The sequence below is a fragment of the Tamandua tetradactyla genome, chromosome 7 (assembly GCF_023851605.1).
Source record: "Tamandua tetradactyla isolate mTamTet1 chromosome 7, mTamTet1.pri, whole genome shotgun sequence".
Lineage (NCBI taxonomy): Eukaryota > Metazoa > Chordata > Mammalia > Pilosa > Myrmecophagidae > Tamandua > Tamandua tetradactyla.
In genome coordinates, this window is record NC_135333.1 from 168,463,419 (window position 1) to 168,486,316 (window position 22,898).

The following is a 22,898-nucleotide window of genomic DNA, read 5'->3' on the forward strand; positions in this document are numbered from 1 at the left end:
ACAGTTTAGCAGTTCCTCAAGAAGTTAAGTACAGAGCTGCCATATGATCTGGCAATCCCACTGCTAGCTATATACCCAGAAGAACTGAAAGCAGAGATGCAAGCAGAATTGCACACCTATGTTCATAGCAGCATTATTCACAATTGCCAAAAGAGGGAAACAACCCACGTGTCCATCAAATGATGAATGGATAAATACATATGATGGACTATTATTCAGCAGTAAAAAGGAATGAAGTCCTGAAGCACACAACACTGTGGATGAACCCTGAAGACATTATGTTGAGTGAAATAAGTCAGACACAAAAGGACAAGTATCATATGATCTCACCAATATGAACTAATTATATGTAAACTCATAGACATAAAATCCACAATACACATTACCAGGAGATACAATGAGGTGAGAGAATGAGGAGTGGATTTTAATGTGTGCAAAATTTTTAACTAAGTTGAATTAAAATGTTTGGAAATGGACAGAGGTGATGGTAGCACACCATGGTGAGTGTAAGTAACAGCACAATTTTTGTGTGTGATTGTGGTTGGAAGGTCAAGTTTAGAGTCAAGCATGTCACTAGAAGGAAAGCATGGGGCTGTATCACACAGTGAACCCTTTAGTGGACAATCAGTATGGCTAACAATACCAATCTACAAAAGTTATTTATAAACTGAACAAGTGGATGTCACTATTACAGAGAGTTAATAATGGAGTGGTATATGGGGAAAATGTACCTATTGTAAACTATGGACTATAGTTAACTAATATTTTAATATTCTTTCATCAAAAATAACATATGTATCACACCAATGCTAGGGGTCAACAACAAGGGAGATAAGGGATATGGGATATTTCAGATTTTCTTCTTTTGGAGTAATGAAAACATTCCCAAACTGGTGGTGGTGATGAATGCACAACTTTGTGCTGATACTTTGATCCTCTGATTGTATACTTTGGATGGATTTATGATGTGTGAATATATCTCAATAAAATTGCATTAAAAATTAAAACCCTATATATAACCTGGTCATTCCCAGAAATTTTGGGTATTTGTGTGACACCTGAGACTCAGAGTTAGAGCTCTGAAGCTATAAAGATCAGCAGTACCCCATATAGGAACTGTTTAAAAAGTTGAAAAAGAATCCCGACTTCAACTAGAGATATGAAGGAAGCTGATCTGTAAAGGACTAAGGCAGATCAAAATACAGGTTAAAGGATGATATCATCCATATTTTAAAACTTCAACATCTGCGTGAGACCAAAGGGAGAGGTTTATATCTTGAGTAGCACATTGTCTAATTTAACTTGTATTGGTTAGTTTAGTTGAATACCATAAATGCACAGAATCTTGAATAGGAAGTGAGATTTTGTTGGTTTGTCCAGGTTAGTGTGATTCCCTATATACCCCAGAGTAATTTGGGCAGTGAATAAACAGGTATTTGCAGAGTCCCTTGTGGGACTGGGGAGAAAGGAGGAAATGTTCAATGTGCCCATTTGGAGAATTTTTGATGTTTTTCCAAGCAGTGGGGACAACCAAGTCAATAGGCTGAGCCTTTGATCTTGGGGTCTGCCCTAATGTTCTAGTTTGCTAGCTGCCTGAATGCGATATACCAGAAATGGAATGGCTTTTAACAAGGGGAATTTAATAAGTTGCTAGTTTACAGTTCTAAGGCCAAGATAATGTCCCAATTAAAGCAAGTCTATAGAAATGTCCAATCAAAGGTATCCAGGGAAAGATACCTTGGTTCAAGAAGGCCAATGAAGTTCAGGGTCTCTCTCTCATACGAGAAGGCACATGGTGAACACAGTCACAGTTTCTCCCTCAGTTGGAAGGGTACATGGCGAGCACAGCATCTTCTGCTAGCCTTCTCTCCTGGCTTTGTGTTTCATGAAGCTCCCCAGGAGGCATCTTCCTTCTTCATCTCCAAAGCACTGGCTGATGGACTCTCTGGTTCATGGTGCTGCAGCATTCTCTGCTCTCTCTGAATCTCCTTCATTCTCCAAAATGTTTCCTCTTTTATAGGACTCTAGAAACTTATCAAGACCCACCCAAATGGGTGGAGACATGTCGTTACCTAATCCAGCTTAACAACCACTCTTGATTCAATCACATCTCCAGAGAGATGATGTGATTTCAGTTTCAAACATACAGTATTGAATAGGAATTATTCTACCTTTGTGAAATGGGATTTAGATTAAAACATGGCTCTTCTAGGGTAGATACATCCTTTCAAACCAGCACACCTTGTGAAACTTATTCCTGCAAAGGATAGGCTAAGCCTACTTAAAATTATGCCTAACAGTCACCCCTAGAGAACCTCTCTCATTGCTCAGATGTGGCCTTTCTTTCTAAGCCAACTGGGCAGGTGAACTCACTGCCCTCCCCAATATGTGAGACATGACTTCCAGGGTGTAAATCTTCCTGGCAACATGAGACAGAACTGCTGGGATTCACTGGGACCCAGTATCATAGGATTGAGAAAGCCCTCTTTACCAAAAGGAGGAAGAGAGAAATGAGGCAAAATAAAGTTTCAGTGGCTGAGAGATTTCAGAGTTGAGAGATTATCTTAGAGGTTATTCTTATGCATTATTTAGATGTCCCTTTTTAGTTTATGATATATTGGTGTGACTGGAAGGAAGTACCTGAAGCTGTTGAGCTGCGTTCCAGTATCCTTGATTCTTGAAGATGACTGCATAAAGATAGAACTTTTACAGTGTAACTTTTGATTGTGAAAACCTTGTGTCTGATGCCCCCTTTTTTCCAGGATATGGACAGATGAGAAAAAAATATAGATAAAAAAAGTAAATAATAGGGGGATAAGGGATAAAATAAATTGGATAGATGGAAAAACTAGTGGTCAATGAGAGGGAGGGCTAACAGGTATAAGATAATGAGTTTTTTTCTTTTTTCTTTTTATTTTTTTTTCTGAAATGATGCAAATATTCTTGAAAACTATCATGATGATGAATACACAACTAAGTGATGATATTATGAGCCATTGAATATACACCGTATATGGACTGTATGTGTATGAAGATTTGTCAATAAAAATATTTTTAAAAAACCTATACAGCAATGTTTATAATAGCTATATTTATAAAACTCCAAAACTGGAGCAACCCCTGTTCATCAAAAGGTGATGAATACTAGTTGCCAGTAAAAAAAAAAAAAAATTTCTGATAAGACACAACATGGAAGACTCTCAAAAGCATTATAGTATGTGAAAGAAGCCATACTTAAAAGGCTATGTACCTTATGGTTCTACAATATGACATTCTGGAAATGGAAATCAAATCAGTGGATGTCTAAGATAAAAGGGAGGGGACTGGCTGCAAAAGGGTACAAAGGAACTTTGATGGAAGTGGTGGGGTAATGAAAATAGACTATATCTTGACTGTGGTCAAAATTCATAGAATTGTATTCCTAAAAAGAGTGAACTTGACTGTATATAAGTTATACCTCAACAAACCCTAAAATAACAAATAAGTAAATAGCAATGAATAAGAGACAAAAAAAAAAAAAAAGTTCTTAAAACAGCCAGGGAGATCCTGCATTGACCTATTGTCATTGGCCTCTCCAACTTCAAGTCACCCTTGTTCTATCTCACTGTTTCACTCAACCACTTCAGCTTTCTCTCAGACCCTTTGCTCACCACATTTCCTCTGCTCCATAACCTTTGCACATCCAGTTCCAGGTACTTAGAAAGCTCTTCCCTTCTTTTCTGATATAGTCACCTTCTTTCCATTGTTGAAATCACATCTTCAAGAAACCATTTCTATGGTGGGCCACGGTGGCTCAGCAGGCAGAGTTCTCACCCGCCATGCCCGAGACTTGGGTATGATTCCCAGTGCCCGCCCATGCAAAAAAAAAAAAAAAAAAAAAAAAAAACATTTCCTGATCTCCCTGACTAGGTTATAAAGTTATATTCCCTGTATGGGCTTTCTTAGCACATTGCACATTTTCTTAGGAACTGTCAGTGTAATTTTACATTTTTGTATGTTTTTGTAATTATTAATATGTGTTTTCTCCACTAAAATAAAATTTCCTTGAGAACTGGACCAGTTCTTACTCAATACTAGGTCTGCAGAACCAGCACAGTATTGGGCCCACACAATGAGTATGCAACAATTATAACCAACTGCCTACTCAACTTCTCAAACTTAATACATCCAAAATGGAAAGACTGATCTTCCTCCCCATTCCAAAGGAAAAAAACAAAAAATACTGCTGCCATTTCACATAACTCCAAGGAGTACCATCCACAAAGCAGTCTGTGAATGGTGCCCCACCTCCTCCCCAGTTGTGCAATGCACAGCTACTCACATGGACTACCAATATGAATAGAGCCCTCTGGAGTTGTACATTGTTCTTCCCCTCCTAAGTTGATAGCAACTCTATTCTTCTAGTTGCTCAGGTCAAAACAAATTTTGAGTAATCGTTGACTTCTCCTTTTTCTTACACACTCATGTTCATTCAGGAGCTCCTGTTAGCTATACCTTTAAGATACAATCATCACCTCTCACTTCCTTCACCACTACCTCTTTAGCCTGAACCACCATCATCTCTCACCTGGATTATTGCAGTAGACCACACTGGTTTCCCTGCTGCTGCTCTTAATCCCCCTAGGGTCTATTTCCAACCCAGTAGCTAAAGAGTCTTTAAACCACAAATCAGATCATGCAGCTTTTCTGTTCAAAACCCTGCAGTGGCTCCGAAAGTCTGTGTTACTCTATACAGCCACTGTTAAAGAAATTGGAAAAGATATCAGATTTCAATTAGAGATATGAATGAAATGGATATGGTTAAGTCTACGGTAAATCTGAATAGGGGATAAGGGTGATATTGTCTGTATTTCAAAACTTCAACTTATATGTGAGACCAAAGGAAGAGATACTTATTTTGACCAAAAGTTAATTATTCTGTAGCACACTACCTAATTTAACTTGTCAGTTTATCCAAACAACCTAATTACACAGAACCTAGAATAGGGAATGAGATCTTGTTATTTTGTAAAGGGTTAAGGTAATACCCCGATACATTCCAGAGTATTTTGGTCAGTGTGCTGGTTTGAAACTGTTATGTACCCCCAGAAATACATGTTCTTTTATTTGTAATCAGATTTTGTGGGGGCAGATTTATTGTTTGATGGAACCCTTTGATTAGATTATTTCCATGGAGATGTGGCCCAGCCCATTCAAGGTGTATCTAAATTAGTTTACCAGCATCCTTAAAAGAGCTCAGGGAGAGAGAGTGAGTCAGAGCCAATACAGGGAGTAGACACATAGACACAGACATTTGGAGATGCTTGAAGAGCTGCCATAGAATGCTACTAGAATCAAAAGCTGAAAGCAATGCAACCTTGGAGCAAAGGACCAGTCATGTGCCTTCCCAGCTAACAGAGAAACCATGGCTGTGATCGACCTTTCTTCAGAGAAGATGTCTTCTTGTTGATGCCTTAATTTGGACATTTTCATGGCCTTAGAACTGTAAATTTGTGACCTAATAAATCCTTTTTGTAAGAGCCAATCCATTTCTGGTACATTGCATTGTGGTGGCATTAGCAAACTAAAACAGATAGAAAATAAAGTATTTGCAAAGTCCCCTTAAAGGGCTGGAGGAAAATGTGATACTATTAATCTTCCCTACCAGAGGAATTCCTTATATTCTCTCAAGCATTAGGGATTCCCAATTTAATAGGCCAAGACCTTGTTCTCAAAACTTGCCCATATGAAACTTATCTCTGCAAAGGCAATTAGAATTATGCTTAGAGTCACCCCCAGAGAACTCTTTGTTTGCTCAGACGTAGAGTTTCTCTATAAGCCAACTCTGCAAATAAAATCACTCCCCCCACCCCCACCCCCAAGTGGGACATAACTCAAGGGATAAGCCTGGTCCTGGTTTGCAGGATTGAAAAAAGTCTTCTTAACCAAAAAGGAGAAAATAAATGAAACAAAATAAAGTTTTAGTGGCTAAGAGATTTCAAATAGAGTTGAGAGGTTTTTCTGGAGGTTACTTTTATACGAGTTTCAATGAGATATTGCAAATTGCTACAGTATACCAAGCTCCAACCAACAGAATTTCTGAAAACCCTAAGAATACCCTGGGCTCTATTTAACTCTCTATAAATATTTTACCAGTAAGTTAATATTTTCAGAAACGTAAGGCCTCCAGATCATTCCTAGGCTAGATAAGCCCTGAAACCCAGAAGTCCAGTCTCTTCAGTAACATTAACCAGTTTCCTACCTCCACCCCATAAGGCCAACACCCTTTTCCAGCATGAAGTTAAAATGGTCATTTCCCAGATATCCATGAAGAGTGAAAGAATGATGAAAGGAGAGGGAGGAGGTGTAGGGAGGGAGAAATTCAGATTTAACAAATGATTATGACTACTGACTCATTATACAGATATTTCACTTTAGTTTCTAGTTTATTAAAACAGCTAGAAGGAAACACTGGAAATCGAGCTGTAATCCAGTAGCCCTGATCTTTGAAATGATTGTCTAGCTATATAACAACAACAAAAAAAAAGCTGATGCCCATGTATGGATTAACTTCTGGATGTTTAATTCTGCTTCACTAATTCATATATCCATCTCTGACCATACTACACTGTCCTAGTCAACCTTTCTTTATTGTAAGTCTTTAAATTGGGAAGAATGCAATACTAGGGGTTAATAAGAAGGCGGGGGGATAAGAGGTATGGGATGTTTCAGATTTTCTTTTTAATTTGTATTTTTCTTTCTGGAGTAATGCAAATTTTCTAAGAGTGATCATGGTGATGAATGTACAACCACACGATGATACTGTGAACCACTGATTGTATACTTCAGATGGATTGCAAGGTGTATTAATATATCTCAATAAAATTACATTTTGGAAAAAAATAATAACATGCAAAGCAAAACAAAGCAAGACCCTAGAGTGGCTCCCTATTTTCCTCAGAATAGAAGCCAAAATCTTTAAAGCGGACTTTAAGGCCCCACAGGCTTCCCAGCAAATTACCTGGCTACATCCCTTACTTCCTTCAAGTCCATTCAAATATTACCTTTGTATGAGGCATACCTCAACCACTGCATTTAACTTGTTACTCTCCAAACTTCATTACACTGTTTTTCTTTTTTATTACATTTCCACTCTTATCTCTTCCTAACATACTTTATAAATTACTTACTATATATTTATTGTTTGTGATGTTTTTCTGCTAGAATGTAAAATCCAGGAGAACAGGACACCTTCCCATGCATCCAAAACAATGTCCGGCATATTGCAGGTTTAGTAGATGAATAACTACAGTGCCTGCCAAACAGAGATAGTAAATATTAACATAGCAACAAGCATGATACATATATTGTGATATAGTTAGAAAGTTTATTTCCCCAGAGTATATTTTCATTTGTTAATATACCTGTATGTGGAGCAGTGCAGGAGGGTGAAAATGGCACAGGATTTGAAATAAAAAAATTAGGCCACACCACTTCCTACCTGTGTAACCCTGGGCAAGATTCTCTTTTTTCACCGTTAAAATAGGGCTAAATATAGGGCCTTATCAACCTCACGGGGCTTCTGAGAGGATGAAATGAATGTGAATTGTCTTGTATACTGTGATCATCTACACGAGCCGTCATAATTATTTAAGCAGAGCGAGAGCTGAAACTCTCACTCACATGGACTGCCATCATCCTGTTTATCCTGGAAGAGAGTTCTGTGCCCTCTGTACCGCTAGGCAGATTTTAAACATTACTATCACCCCACGCTGACGGCAGGAATCTGCTCTCCTCGCCCTGTCCAAGCTAATTCTCCTCTCTTTCTCTTTCCTATTTAGGAAAATGAAGCACAGGTGCTGCGTTCCCCGCTGCGGCCTCTGCTGACTCAGGCTGCCTCCTGCGCTCCCCAGGTTCACCCGCGGTAACGACCGGGCGCCTGAACCCGGGCAGGGCACGGCTTTTCCCCGGCTCAGCTGGACAGGCTGCTGTCCCCCCTCCCCCACCCCAAAGTGGACAGCCTGGGGCTGCTGTGTACCCCGGCTCAGCTGGACAGGCTGATGTCCCCTTCAACCCAGGCTCAGCTGAACAGGCTGCTGTGTCCATCCCGGGCGTGGACAGGCTGGGGCAGCTGTGTCTCCCCCTCCGGCGTGGACAGACTGGGGCTGCTGTGTTCGCTCCCCCCCCCCGCGTGGACAGGCTGGGGCAGCTGTGAATCCCTTCCCCCCGCGTGGACAGGCTGGGGCTACTGTGTCCCCCCCTCCGGCGTGGACAGGCTGGGGCTGCTGCGTCCTTCCTTGTGTGGACAGGCTGGGGCAGCTGTGAATCCCTCCCACCCGCATGGACAGGCTGGGGCTGCTGTGTCCTTCCTTACGTGGACAGGCTGAGGCTGCTGTGTCCCCCCCTCCGGCGTGGACAGGCTGGGGCTGCTGCGTCCTTCCTTGCGTGGACAGGCTGGGGCAGCTGTGAATCCCTCCCACCCAACGTGGACAGGCTGGGGCTGCTGTGTCCCCCACTCCGGCGTGCACAGGCTGGGGCTGCTGTGTACTTCCATGCGTGGACAGGCTGGGGCTGCTGTGCCCCCTCCGGCGTGGACAGGCTGGGGCGCGCGGGCGGCACCGGGCAGGCCCCTCACCTTCGCCAGGGGCCCAGGCGGCCGGAGTCCCAGGTCGCCGCGGTCCGTGCGGCTCCGGGTGTATTTAATAGTGAGAAAAGTGCCGCCAAAGCAGGGTCACAAATTGCCGTTTGTTTAATGTTGGCGTTAAATGACCCCTGACGTCAGGCCGAAGAAAACAATTTACAGCTTACGCGGATGCCTGATGCACAGCACCGCGCTGGCGGGGAGGCGCGGCCCGCGTCTCGGCAGCCGTCTCCGGCGCCCGCCCTCCGGGGACGCGCTCGCCTCGCCAAAGCTGACGGGCCCGGGAGACGCTGGGCGCCGCTTCCAAAGAAACACCTTCTTCCTGTAGAGCACTTTAAATTCACCGCATATCCTCGGTTTGCATTATTTACATAGTAACCATTTTGTACTTATTTCTGTCCTTTTCAAGTAAGCTTCCGGCGCCCGGAGAGCCGCCGACAGGCGGGGCGGAGTGAGGCCCGGCCGGGCTCCCCAGACGCCTCGGCACCCCTCAGCTCAGCGTGGAGAAGGGGCTCTGCCGGTGGGGCGCTCCTACACACACACACCCCGCTACACAACTCAACTCCGACCACACACACACACACACACACACACACAGACCCCGCTTCACAACTCAACTCCAACCACACACACACACACACCCCGCTACACAACTCAACTCCGACCACACACACACACACACCCCGCTTCACAACTCAACTCCGACCACACACACACACACACACACACACACACCCCGCTTCACAACTCAACTCCGACCACACACACACACACACCCCGCTACACAACTCAACTCCGACCACACACACACACACACACACCCCGCTTCACAACTCAACTCCGACCACACACACACACACACACACACACACACCGCTACACAACTCAACTCCGACCACACACACACACACACACCCCGCTTCACAACTCAACTCCGACCACACACACACACACACACACACACACACCCCGCTTCACAACTCAACTTCAACCACACACACACACCCCGCTACACAACTCAACTCCGACCACACACACACACACACACACCCCGCTTCACAACTCAACTCCGACCACACACACACACACACACACACACACCGCTACACAACTCAACTCCGACCACACACACACACACACACACACACACACCCCGCTTCACAACTCAACTCCGACCACACACACACACACACACACCCCGCTTCACAACTCAACTCCAACCACACACACACACACCCCGCTACACAACTCAACTCCGACCACACACACACACACACACACACACACACCCCGCTTCACAACTCAACTCCGACCTCAAGCCGGAAACTTAAATCTTCTGAGAGGGACAGAGTCCCGAGAACCTGCATTCTCGTAATTCGACGCCATTAAACTGGGCCCCCCTGTCATACATTTACTCCAAACCAAAGGCTCCGGCCTGCCAGTCTTGAGCTGAGGGGCTGCGTTCTGGACCGTGCTCCGCGCCGGAACCTGCCAGCCTTGAAAAGGAACTGAGGCGGGAGAGGAGGCAAGCTCCTCGTTAGTATAGTGGTTAGTATCCCCGCCTGTCACGCGGGAGACCGGGGTTCAATTCCCCGACGGGGAGAGCTGTACTTTCTTTACAAACTCGCTGCATCTTTCTGGTGATTGAACTAACGACTTCTATCAGGTTCGGTGTACGTTTTATAAGTTCACATTTTATCAGAAGGGTAATGATGAACAGTGTTCACTGTGAAACGGAAGCTTCCCCGGAGAGGAAACCTTTTATACTGTTTACAAATAAAAGTGAAGAGAAGAAAAAAACGCACCTAACAGCCTCCAGATTTACTTTCACCCGCCACTCGGCAAACGTCTGCGCGTGCGCAGTTTCGCCTTGCCAGGTTCCGGCTGGGGCGGCAACTCTGCAGGAAGGACCAATGAGCGGAGGGGGGCAGAGCAGGAGACCGCCCCTCAGGGGGCGGGGCTGGCAGGTCAAAGCGGAAATAGCTTGTAGAGAGGAGGAAGTTGTGATTTCTCTGGATCCTAGGAACCTGGCAGAGGGAAATCTTTTTTTTCTGACCTACGTCCCAACCTCTGTAGGGGGCTAGCTGTCAGAAAAGTTTGGACGCTAGAGAAAATCGGTTTCCAGCTACTGCTGGGTGGCGAGTAAGGGAGATAGGGGAGTAAGGTCCGTGGCGTCCGGAAGAGACGCCATGTTCTTCGAGTCCTAAGAAACCGCGCGAGCCCCAGCCCAGCAGGACCTCGTGGCGCAACGGTAGCGCGTCTGACTCCAGATCAGAAGGCTGCGTGTTCGAATCACGTCGGGGTCAGACCTTTTTAATTTTTCAATCCACTTTTTTCTTTAGGAAACTAGATGTATTCCCGCCACTTATCGAAAATTCTTTTAGCGTTAGACTGAGACCTTCCTCGTTCAAATGTCATCCTAGTAATCCTTAGTCTGCAAAGAGATAAGCCTCACCATCAAAGATTCTTAAAATCCGATGTTTGTACTATTTAGTCTTGAAAGTGAGTTTTTGTCATTTAAAGTGCATAATGTGTAGACGTTGATTATTAACTGCTGTGCGTTAATGAGCATATCAGCCCTTTCAGGTCCTTCACAGGAAATGAATAATATACCGGCAGTTTTTCCAAAAAGATTTTGAGTCCGTTTTCGTCTTGAAACCAAGGAGAATAGAGTTACAGCTTGTAAATTTGAATATTATAATTTACATATACTTAGCCCTGACCAAGTGGTAAGCCCTGTTCTAAGTGCATTAGTAGAAAAAACAAAACAACCTTACAAATTGTGAAGGATATCCCTCTTTTACAGATGTGGCTGTGGCACGCAGGAAAAGTGACCTGACAAGGGTCACCCAAAATTCCAAACTAGGTGACAACTCCAGGTCTTCCACTTTAATAGACGTTAATAAAGGTGGAAGCAAACTATTGAAAAGATGTTCTACAAGCTGTTGGACTTAAGAGATAGGCCGATGTGCCTTTTATATTTTCACCAATCCAGGAGGTGGTGGTAAGTCACATTCCACTTTTGACTATTAATCTCTTTAACAGAAGTGAGCAAAGTTTAGTCGTTCACCTCTGTAGGCTCCAGAATTCTTTTTTTTTTTTTTTTTTTTTTTTTAGCAGCTAAAGCTTTAATGGGAGGTTCAGTCTGAGGGCAAGAGTGAGGGGAAAAGCTGGTTGCCAGTGAAGACACAGCTGGTTTGGGTAACTTCAGACAGACTCTGTGGATTCACCACACTTGGAAAGGTCAGATAAGAAAGGAAGAGGGTTTTGTTGGCTAACTCCTCTCTGTTTGGTCAAAGTTTACCACTTTGAGCATTAATTTTCCCTGGATTGCGTTATTATGAAACCCAGGTAATATATTTAGTTATTTCTATTTTAAGTACTTGAGAAAGAGCAAAAGAATAACTTCCACAAGTAGCTGGGAAGTCACAGCCTCTTTTGGTTCTTCATAGATCTGACCTGAATGCATCCCCAGGTAGCACTAGAGGCATTAAGACTTGAGGCTCTCCAGTGACCTCAGACCAAGGTCTAAGTTGGGCTAATGAATCTGAGGGGTGTACTTCAGTACCTGTCCATTTTTTTCTGTATATCTATAGTAGGCTTTTTTAAATAAAAAGGAGTTCATAGTGTAATTTATTGGTAATCTGCTATTTTTTTTCTCCTTTGGTATAATTCTCTAATTTTTTTTATCATTGAATATTCAGCATTTGTTAAAATTGTTATACAGTGTGCCACTTTATAGGTAGGATTATTCTTTTTTTTGAGAGGGAGAATGTATCTTCAGTTCCAATAAGTGACAAAAGATGAACCCACACCATATAAAGGAATCATGTCATGCTCCTTTTATCTGTGGTATAGACAGATGAGTGAAAATGTGGATAAATAAATAAATAATAGGGGGAACAAAGGTTAACATGAGGAGATTGAAATACTAATGGTCAACAAGAGGGAGGGTTAAAGGGTATAGTATATATGAGTTTTTTCCTTTTTGTTTCTTTTGCTGGAGAGATACAGATGTTCAAAAAAATGATCATGGTGATGAATATACAACTATGTAATGTTATTGTGAACCATTGATTATATCCCATATATAGAATGTTTGCATGTCAGGAATGTTTGTATGTTTGTTAAGGTTTACAATAAAAGAATAAAAAAATAAAAGGAATCATGTCAGTGAATAAAATTAATACAAATAATCCCATAGGAGAAGCATGGACAAAAGATGTAAGCAGAAAGGAAACCCAAGAGGCCAATAAATATATGGGGATGCTCAACCATACTAACAGTTAGGGAAATAAAATTTGAAACAGCAGTGGGTACCATTTACACCCTGCAGAAAGGCAAAATTTGAAAGTTTGATAATCAAACATGAGCAAGTACGTGATGAAGTAGAATATTCTGCTGGTGGGAATCTGTATCGTATGATCAGGTAGGAAAGCAGTGTGGCAGTACCACGAGATTGAAGCTGTGTAAAGGTGACCACTCAGAAATCCCAAAAGAAGCCGTGAGTGAGGGTGTGCATGGCAGCCAGCTCTTAGGTAGGAGTATTCTTAAAGGGAAATTTAAAAAATCTCATTTACTTAATTGTAAATGGATTGATCATTTGAGCTATGTATGAATAGTGATTGATAAATTATCTTTTAACTTTTTGTTTGGAAATAATTTCAAATTTATAGAAAAGTTGAATAAATAAGAACAGTACAGAGAATACTCATATATCCTTTACCAGATTCACCTATTTGTTAGCAGGCTCCAGAATTCTTAATATTGAATAGTGCCTTACAGGCCTATTGTCAAATATCTGTTGAACAATGAATAGCAAATTGGAAAAGTTATTTTTCGATTTTTACTAGGTATGTTCTATTAAGTCTCAGAGTTTTTCTGTACAGTATTTTGAAAACATTAACTATGAATTTAATGTGATTCAACCTAATATAGTACTATAGGTTTGTATTTTCACTTTGTGTATTTGGTTTTTCCCTCTTCTGTTGAATTGGGTTGAGCTTAGAGCATTCATTTCAACAGATATTTACTGACACTATTATAATGAGCCTGGCACCATGCTAAGCGGTGGTGATACACTGAGTAAAACAGTTGTTTGTCAGGGACTCAAATAGACATTTGCACACTAATGTTTATGGCTCCATTATCCATGATACACAATGGATGGAGATGGCTAAAGGTTACATTGACTGAGAAGCAGGCGGGCAAATGGTGGCATATACTTATGGTCAAATACTTTGCAGCTTCAAAAAGAAATGCAGTCGAGAGGCACGCAACAAGGTGAGTGAAACATGAGGAGATTATGTTGCGCAAAATAGGTCAGAAAAGTACAAATATTGTATGATCTCTTTTAGAAAATACTTATAAGAAAACAGGGGCCTAGAGAGTAAGTTTTTATATCAGTCACATTTATTCCTGAGCTTTAATTTTTTCTTCTAAATTCTGAGCTGCTGTGCTGTATATGTATAAGCTGATATTTTCCTGGAACTTTGGGTACTATGTGACACCTAAGACTCAGAGTTAGAGTTCTGCAGTAGCTTCTCACTGTTAAAGAAGCTGAGAAAAGATCAGGCTTCAATTAGAGATAAAAATGAAGCAGATCTGGTTGGACCTAATGTAAAAAAGATACAGAAATACTCAAATTTGATATAATAAAATAACATAACAGAAAATTGTATTTTAGAACTTCACCTACTACGTAAGACCAAAGGATGAGTTTTATTTTGTCCAAAACATAAGTTATCTGTAACACACAATCTCGCTTAATCTGTCTCGCAGGTTCAGTTAAACAACCTAAGCACATGAAGGCTAGAATTGGGAATGAGGTCTTGCAATTCAGCTTAATGTAATACCAGGAAACATTCCAGAGAATGTTGGGCAAATAATTAAAATGTATTGGCAAAGTCCCTTGAGGGACTAGAGAAAAAACTTTCCCACCTGGGAAATCCCTGATACTCTTTCATACTTTAGGAACTCCCAAGTTAGTAGGCCAACCCCTTGATTTTGAGGCTTGACCTTATGAAATTTAATTCTGTAATGGAGAAGCAAAGCCTGGCTATAATTATGCCTAAGAGTAACTTCCTTCTACCCCATAATGCCAACAACCCCTTTTCTCATGAAGAAGTTAGAATGGTCTTTGCCTAAATATCCATAAAGATTGGGAGAAGGATCAAACCTGATGGAGGAGTTGTAATAGGGAATATAAGATTTAACAAATGAGTATGACTGCTAAATCATTATATAATATTTCTTTTTTGTCTCCAGTTAAAGCAGCTAGAAGAAAATACCCAAAATTGTGGAACTGTAACCCATACCGTACTTTGAAATTTGTTTTATAATTACTTGTCAAAATGTACTTTGAAATTTACCAATTTTGTATATATGTTATATTTCAGAATAAAAAATGTTTTTTAAAAAAAGTTCTTTTGAGCCACCGGAGACATATGTCAAGCCACCAAATACCATGGAAAATTGGAAGAAGTGCCGTGAAAATAGCATGAACAGAGTGGTGTGGGGATGCCAACACAGAAATGTTAAGTCTGCCTTGGGGAGATGAAGAAGACATCATAGAGGAGGATCTTGAAAAATAATTAGATATTTACTATGAGACTTTAAGGCATTTATTCATGGAACAGACACATTTGAATGTCTTCTGTGAGTCAGTAATTATCACATAACATCCCAGGGAGCAGGTTTTTCAACTATAGAGGTGATACAACCTGCCTTTTCTACTTCACAAAAATATAATTTTGTACAAATGAGTTAAAACATAGTAGTGCTTGGTCCTAGTAAGAGCAAGTAAGTACTGTTATAAATACATGCAGTATATGCAAAGGGTTCTAGAGAGAAGAAAGAACATGGATTCTTTGTAGAACTTCTAGTTCTCCCAGTATGACTAGAGAAGGAGAGATGAAGATGGAAAGGTAAACAGGAGCCAGGTCACTGAGTCCCCTGTATGCCTTTCTCAGAATTTATTATGCGGCCAAGGCAGAGGTGTTATGCAAGGCTGTGACAGGATCAAATCTGGCTTTACAAAGAGTACAGAAAATGGCCTAAGAAGATTAAAAAGTATTTGCAAACATCTTGAGGGATTGGATAAAAAGGTGGGAATATTGGGTATCTAGAGGGAAGTACCTGAAACTGTTGAGCTGTAATCCAATAGTGTTGATGCTTGAAGATGACTGAATAACAATATTGCTTTTAAGGTGTGATCATGTCATTGTGAAAACCTTGTAACTGACACCCCTTCTCCAGTGTTTGGACAGAGGAGTAAGGAAAAAAAAGACAAAAAAAAATGGAGGGGGGTATGGGATGTTTTTGTGTTCATTTTTACTTTTATTCTTAATTTTTTTGGAATAAGGAAAATGTTCAAAAATCAATTGTGATAACGAATGACAGCTATATGCTACTGTGTACCGCTAATTGTACAATTTGGACGATTTATATGGAGTTCTGGTATATTGCATTTCAGCAGCTTACAAATTAATACAGATTTAATACCAGAGGAGTGGGATGCTGCTACAGTTTGCAAATACCAAACAGTTGGAACAGCTTTTTAAATGGATAAAGAGAAGATTCTGAAAGAGTTGTGAAGAGCTTGATAGAGAAGGCCTAGAATGCTTTGATGAGACTGTTGGTAGAAATGTGGATTCTAAAGATGCCTCTGGTGAGGCTTTAGACGGAAATGATGAATGTGTTGATCCAAACTGGAAGGAGGGTATTCCTTGTACATAGAAGGCAGAATTTGAGAGTGATGAACTTGGATATTTAGCAGAAGAAATTTCCAAACTAAATGTGAAAAATGCAGTCTGGCTTCTCCTCGCAGCAATAGTAAAATGTAAGAGGAAAGAGACAAATTGAGACCAGAACTCTTGGGTACAAAGAAAACAGAAAATGGTGTTCTGGAAAATTCTATGCTTCCAGAAAGTGAAACCCCAGTTAATAGGGCCCCACATGAGGATTTATCCAAGCAGCCATTACAAAACAAGTAAGGACTGGAGATGGAGTTACCCAGAAGGGATTTGTGCATGATCCCAGCATACTGCATAGAAAGGCAACAATAGTGTTGTGGGTTCTGTATGAACAGAACCGCTACCAGTCCAGACTAAAAGGGTCAGAAGAGGGAAAGTGAAGGAAAAATGTCTTCAGAGGCAGAACCATGGAAGCTAAGGTCTGAAGCCAAGAAAAATCAAGCTAGGAGAGCAGACAAACCCATACACGTGGTGAGGGTGAGTTTGCCCCAGAAGCAGAGGGTGGGTCTTCCACTTAGTTGCTCAGGAACAGTTGTGCTCCCTCAGGCCTCAGGTAGCCTGGCTCCCACCCCATTGTTCTGGAGGGGTTGCTCATGTGTCCTGGAGTTGGCAGAGAGCCCGGTATGGCTCCACTGCTTGGAGAGGGTGGAGCCAAGAAAAAGGTGGTCTCCTCAATGGCCCCCAAGTTTACAAACTCCATGCCAGCATGTGGAGAGAGAGCAAGGCTGCTGCGTAGGCCCTTAGAAAGGGTGGGACTACTGCTTTTCAAAGCCCTGAGGATAAATGACTCTCAGACTTTGAAATCCAATGAAATTCAATCCAATGGCGTTTGCCCTCCAGTTTTAGAAACTGTATGGGTCTAGTGACCCCTGTTTACTTTTTTATTTCTCCCTATGGAAATGGAAGCATGTATCCTATGAGTGTCTCTCCTTTGTATATTGGCAGCAGATAACTTGTTTTCAGTTTTATAGGTCTGTGAGCCAGAAGAAACTTTTTGCTTAAAACAGACAATGCCTATAACTAACTTTGATAAGATTTTGTACTGGTTTTAAATTTATACTGTTACTGAAATGGTTTAAGGCTTTTGTGATACTGTGATGGAGTAAATGTATTTTATATATGGAAAAAAACATGTGTTTTTTGGGTCCAGAGGATGGGATGTGCCAGTTTGAAAGTATTATGTACTCCAGAAAAGCCATGTTTTAATCCTGATCCAATCTTGTGGGAGCAGCCATTTCTTTTAACCCTGACTCAATACTGTAGGTTGGAATCTTTTGATTAGATTATCTCCACAGAGATTCAGGGCACCCAATTGTGGGTGTGACCTTTTGATTACATGGAGATGTGACTCCACCCATTCCAGGTGGGTCTTGATTAGTTTACTGGAGTCCTTTAAAAGAGGAAACATTTTGGAGAGACTCAGAAATGACAGAAACAACAAAGCTGACAGAGAGAAAGTCAATAGAAACTTCAGAGCTGACAGAGAAAGGGGAGACATGGATGCTTAGAGATGCTTGGAGCCCTGCAGACATTGCCATGCGCCCTCCCATGGGATGTTAAGTAAGCCACAAGTTGGAGAGAGCCAAGGGAAGCCAAAAGATGAAAGCGAGACCCAGAGAAGCAATGTGAGGAACTCCCATAGGAACAGAGGCTGAAAACAACGGAGCCCAGGTGCAAGGGACCAGCAGATGCCAGCCGTGTGACTTCCCAGCTGACAGAGCTGTTACAGACCATCGGCCTTTCTTGATTAATGGTAACCTCTTGTTGGTGCCTTAATTTGGACACTTTGACTTCCTTAGAACTATAAACTTGTAACTTATTAAATTGCCCTTTTTAAAAGCTGTTCCAGTTCTGGTATATAGCATACTGGCAACTTGCAAACCAGTACATATGGTATGGAAAATATATCTCTCAATAAAATTGAATTTAATAAAATGGCCTGGAGTAGTTGTTCCAGAATCAGTATCCTGAGAACCAGTTAGAAATGGAAAAGTTCAGGCCCACCCCAGACCTACAGACTTAGAAATTGTTATGTGGAGCCCTGCAATCTGAGTTTTAACCCACTCTCCAGGAAATTCTGATGCAAGCTAAAGTTTGAGAATCACTGGTCTGGAGCAAGGCAAAACTAGAGGTCTCACATACAGGGTTGTGAGAGGACCTGTTTTGCTGAGTTGTTCAAAGCAGGTATCATGAAATGGCTGGCTTCTAATAATGGGAACTTACTAGTTTGAAAAGCTTACAATTTTGAGGTTATGAAAATGTTCAAATCTAGGCATCATCAAGATGATGCTTTCTTGAGGAGCTGCTACCCATAATCCTGGACATTTGTGTTACATGGTGAGACACATGGGGGCTCTCCCTTCTCTTCTGAGTTTCATTGCTTTCGGCTTCTTGCTTCCCTGGCTTTCTTTTTTTCTCTTCCTGGCTTTCTTTTTCTTTGTCTGAATTTCATTTTCTTAAAAAGACTCCAATAAGAGGATTAAGGCCCACCCTGAATGAGGTGGGTTACACCTTAACTGAAATAGCCTTATCGAAAGATCTTACTTACAGTGGGTCCACACCCACAGGGATGGATTAACTTGTTTAAAGAACGTACTTTTCTGGGGTATATACCGGTTGAAACCACCACACTCCACCCTCTGTACCCGCAAAAGACATGTTTTCTCTGTATGTAAAATGCATTCATTCCATCACAATATCCCAGAAGCCTTAAATCATTTCAGAAACAATGTTTAATACAAAAGAGCATCAAAATCTGTCATAGCTGTCATCTGTCCGGGGGCACAATTCACCTCCAATTGTGGACGTGTGAAATCTGGAGAGCAAGTTATCCTATGACTGAGGGACAGTCATAGGATAAATATTCCCATTCCCATAGGGAGAAACTGAAAGGAAAATAGGAGTCACAGTTCTCAAACAATTCTGAAACCCTGGAAGACATAATCCATTAGATTTCAAGGCCTGAGAGTCATGAAGGTAATGATGTTTTCCCTGGGCCTGATGGAGTAGCAGCCCACCCTTTTCATGTGTCTGTGCAGCAGCCATGCTCTCCCCAAACATGGGTGAAGGCTCCAACATCTTCAAGCATGGGGTGATGGCCAGGCCCTTGGCTCCACCCTCATCAAGTATCAGGGTGGCAGCCAAGCTCTCAGCAATCACCTGGGTACCTGAGAGAATGGTAGTGTTAACACTCTTCCTGGACAATGGGGCAGAAGGCTCAACCACTCCAAGCTCCAGTGCATGATCACCCTTTCCACATACATAGATGGATCCACTCTCTTGGCCTGAGATGATATCTTAGATCCAGACCTCATCTTACATAGTTCTGCCTTTGAAATTATTTTTCCTTCTGTCCCTTTTAGTCTAGGCTGGCAGTGGTTCTATTCATATAGAGCTCAGAAAAACTTGTCAGTTTTGCTTTAAGTGGTCCAAACCATCACACAGTAGGACTTTATGCAGATCCTGTTTTAGTTTGTTAAAGCCACCAGAATGCAATAGACAAAAAAAAAAAATGGAAGGGCTTTTTAAAAGGGAATTAGGTTGCAAGTTTACAGTTTTAATGCCATGGAAATGTCCAAATTATGGCACAATGAGAGATTATCTTCACTCAAGAAAGGTTGATGCTGTCTGGAATACCTCTGTCAGCTGGGAAGGCACATGGCTGGTGGTCTACTGGAGTCTTAGGCTTCTGGAGATCTCTGTCAGTTGGGAAGGCACATGGCAATATTTTCTAGCTTTCTCTCCCAGGTTCTCATTTCATAAGGCTTCCCTGGGAGCATTTTCCTTCTGCATCTCCAAAGGTCTCTGGCTGTCTGGGCTTTGAAGGGTTTTCCAAAACGCTTTCCTCTTAAAGGACTCCAGTAAGCAATCCCACCTTGAATGGATGGAGACACATCTCCATGGAAACCACCACAAAAGGTCCCATCCACAATTTGGTGGATCACATCTGTATGGAAACAATCAAAAGATCCCACCCAGCAATATTGAAACAAAATTAAAGAACATACATTTTCTGGGGTACATGACAGTTTCAAACCAGCACACATCCTTTCTGGATATCTGCACCTTCAGTCCTGACTTGAATTGAAATGGCTGACTGGTTCTGTGTTCAGTTAGACTCTTACATGAAGCACTGTTCTCTGGGTACTCATTTTCCAGAAGCTCAGAATTTTCTGAATCATCAATTTCTGGTTTCTTTGCGCCCAGGAGTCCAGTTTTCAGCTTAACCCATTACTCTCATATTTTACCGTAAGCCATAAGGTGAAATCAGGCAGCACTTTCCACATTTAGTTTGGAAATCTCCACAGCTAAATATGCAGGCTCATCACTTTCAAATTCTGCCTTCCATCTGACATCAGCACTCAATTTTGCCAAGTTCTCTGCCACTTAAAACAAGGATTGCCTTTCTTCCAGTTTGCAAGGACACACCATTTCTGAGGCCTCATTGGAAGTACCTGTAGCATCCATATTTCTACTAACAGTCTCTGTTGGTAATCTGTGCAATTTTCTATCAAGCATCTCACAGTTCTTCCCAAGTCTATTCATTACCCAATTTTTGAAAGCCCTTTTAACATTTTTGGTATTTGTAATAGCAGTACCCCATTCTTCTGGTATCAAAACCTGTTTTAGTTTGCTAAACTGCTCAAAGCAGATACCATGAAATGGTTGGCTTTTAGCAATGGAAATTTATTAGCTTACAGATTTGAGCTCATGAAAACCTCCAAATCTAGGCATCATCAAGACAATGCTCTCTTCCTGAAGATCGGTGGCCCACGATCTGATTGCCACATGGCAAGGCACATGGCAGCATCTACTGGTCTCTCCCGTCTCTTCTGGATTTCATTGCTCTCTGCTTCTTGCTTCCCTGGCTTTCTTTTTCTTTGTCTGAATTTTATTCTCTTATAAACGACTCTAATAAGAGGATCAAGACACCTTAACTTAAGGAGCCTCACCAAAAGATCCTACTTACAATGGGTCCACAGACACAGAATGTATTTAAAGAACATACTTTACTGGAGTACATATGAGGCAGGGTTAGAATTAAGGCAGTGCTGGCTGATGAGCAAAGGGCAAATTCCAAGAAGCAAGGAGAGAGCTATCACTGAGAAGAACAGTAATAAACAACACCTGGGACCAACCACCCCCACCTGAGTGAGTCATCTAGGCTCAAGTATCAAGAAAGGAGAGACAAGGGGAGGGTAATAAAACAGTTAATAAAAATTACAAAAGGAACAAAAATCTGTAAAAGCTGATGGCCCCAGAGTGCCACGAACTCTCACCTCTTGCCTCTATCTTCTTGTGAGAGTGCCAGCATGCCCTTCTGCATGCATACATACTTAAAAATTTATGCTGCCTACTTGATCTGTGGTGTGCCCTTGAATTCTTTCTCATAATATCGCCAAGAACCTAAGAACTCAAATCCAGCAACACATACAGTTTCAAATCACCACACAATCCAAATAACGTAAAATATATCAAAATGCTTTTCTAAACTGTAAAGCAGCATATATTATTATTAATAGTTAAAGCTCTAAAACTGCCACTTTTCACAGGTCTCAGCTTCTTTCCCCAGGCTGGGCATCTGTAGTTTCTTAGAATGACCCTTTTGCTGACCTGCTGTAACTTTGAAAGAACCTAAAATCCAGCACTTAAGTTTAACTTAAACTTCTGTAGTCATTAAATAGAGGTGATATATAGGAAGACACTCTTTAGTAGACAGATCTATGTTTGAGTTCCTAAATCCTAACCAGTTTATGAAAAATCTCCCAGTGTATCATTTATTCTTCCAAATGGATTTATCCACTAGTACAGAATGCTGAGCGTTTCCTTCCTCAGAAGAGATAGTCTAGGTATCTAGATTATCTTGTCAGTTACTTGAAATTTATGTACTTTGGATGAGCTAATAAAATGGAACTTTGGACACGCAAAAATCAAAGTTAGACTCCGAATTAAGATCAGTCAACTGATTACCTGATTTTTCACACTAATTAAATACCTATGGTTATAAAAATCATGTGTTCATTATAGAAATCTTGGGAAATACAGGAAAACATCAGAAAATAAAAAATTATCCATGACCTCACCATCCAGAGGAAACTACTACTAACATTTTTATCTAAATTCAGATTTTTTTCTCAGTATGCATTTTTAAATAAACTCTTACCTATACACACTTTCATACATACATCCTTATTGAACTGAGATCTTATGTATTAAAGTTATATATACATATATATAGTATTTGTTTTTCCTTAATGCTGTATTGTGAACATTCTCCCATATTCTTAAATGTCAGGAAAATGATTTTTATAACCATGTATTATTTCATCATATAGCTATATTATGTTACTTAACCAGTTCCTTATTATTGGAGATTTATATTTTTAATCTCTCGCCATTATAAATGATGAAGCAATAAATATTTTTATAAATGCATTTCATATTTGATTTTTGGTTCAGAATAAATTCCCAGAAATAACTTAAAGGAAATAAACATTTTTTAAGGCCTTTGGCTTCTCAATGTT

The 22,898-nt window shown here is 41.2% G+C and overlaps 2 long non-coding RNA genes and 2 other non-coding genes across 8 annotated transcripts in view; 3 read left to right on the plus strand and 1 right to left on the minus strand.

Annotated features, from left to right (window-relative positions):
- Window positions 1-10,414, minus strand: part of LOC143642840 (uncharacterized) — a 95,824-nt gene extending 85,410 nt beyond the window's left edge. For all 5 annotated transcript variants that reach the window (XR_013155942.1, XR_013155941.1, XR_013155943.1 and 2 more), the window contains exons 1-2: window positions 8,354-10,414; window positions 7,170-7,294 (exon numbers count right to left, since the gene is read on the minus strand). This is a non-coding gene — a long non-coding RNA (uncharacterized LOC143642840). The remainder of the gene's footprint in view (window positions 1-7,169; window positions 7,295-8,353) is intronic.
- Window positions 10,152-10,223, plus strand: TRNAD-GUC (transfer RNA aspartic acid (anticodon GUC)). Its single transcript has one exon. It is a non-coding gene; the product is annotated as a tRNA-Asp (tRNA).
- Window positions 10,415-10,551: 137 nt separating the features above from the next.
- On the plus strand, window positions 10,552-22,548 carry LOC143642841 (uncharacterized). The gene is made up of 3 exons (XR_013155945.1): window positions 10,552-10,922; window positions 11,427-11,624; window positions 15,019-22,548. It is a non-coding gene; the product is annotated as an uncharacterized LOC143642841 (long non-coding RNA).
- TRNAW-CCA (transfer RNA tryptophan (anticodon CCA)) lies at window positions 10,855-10,926 on the plus strand. The gene has a single exon. It is a non-coding gene; the product is annotated as a tRNA-Trp (tRNA).
- Window positions 22,549-22,898: the final 350 nt, after the last annotated feature.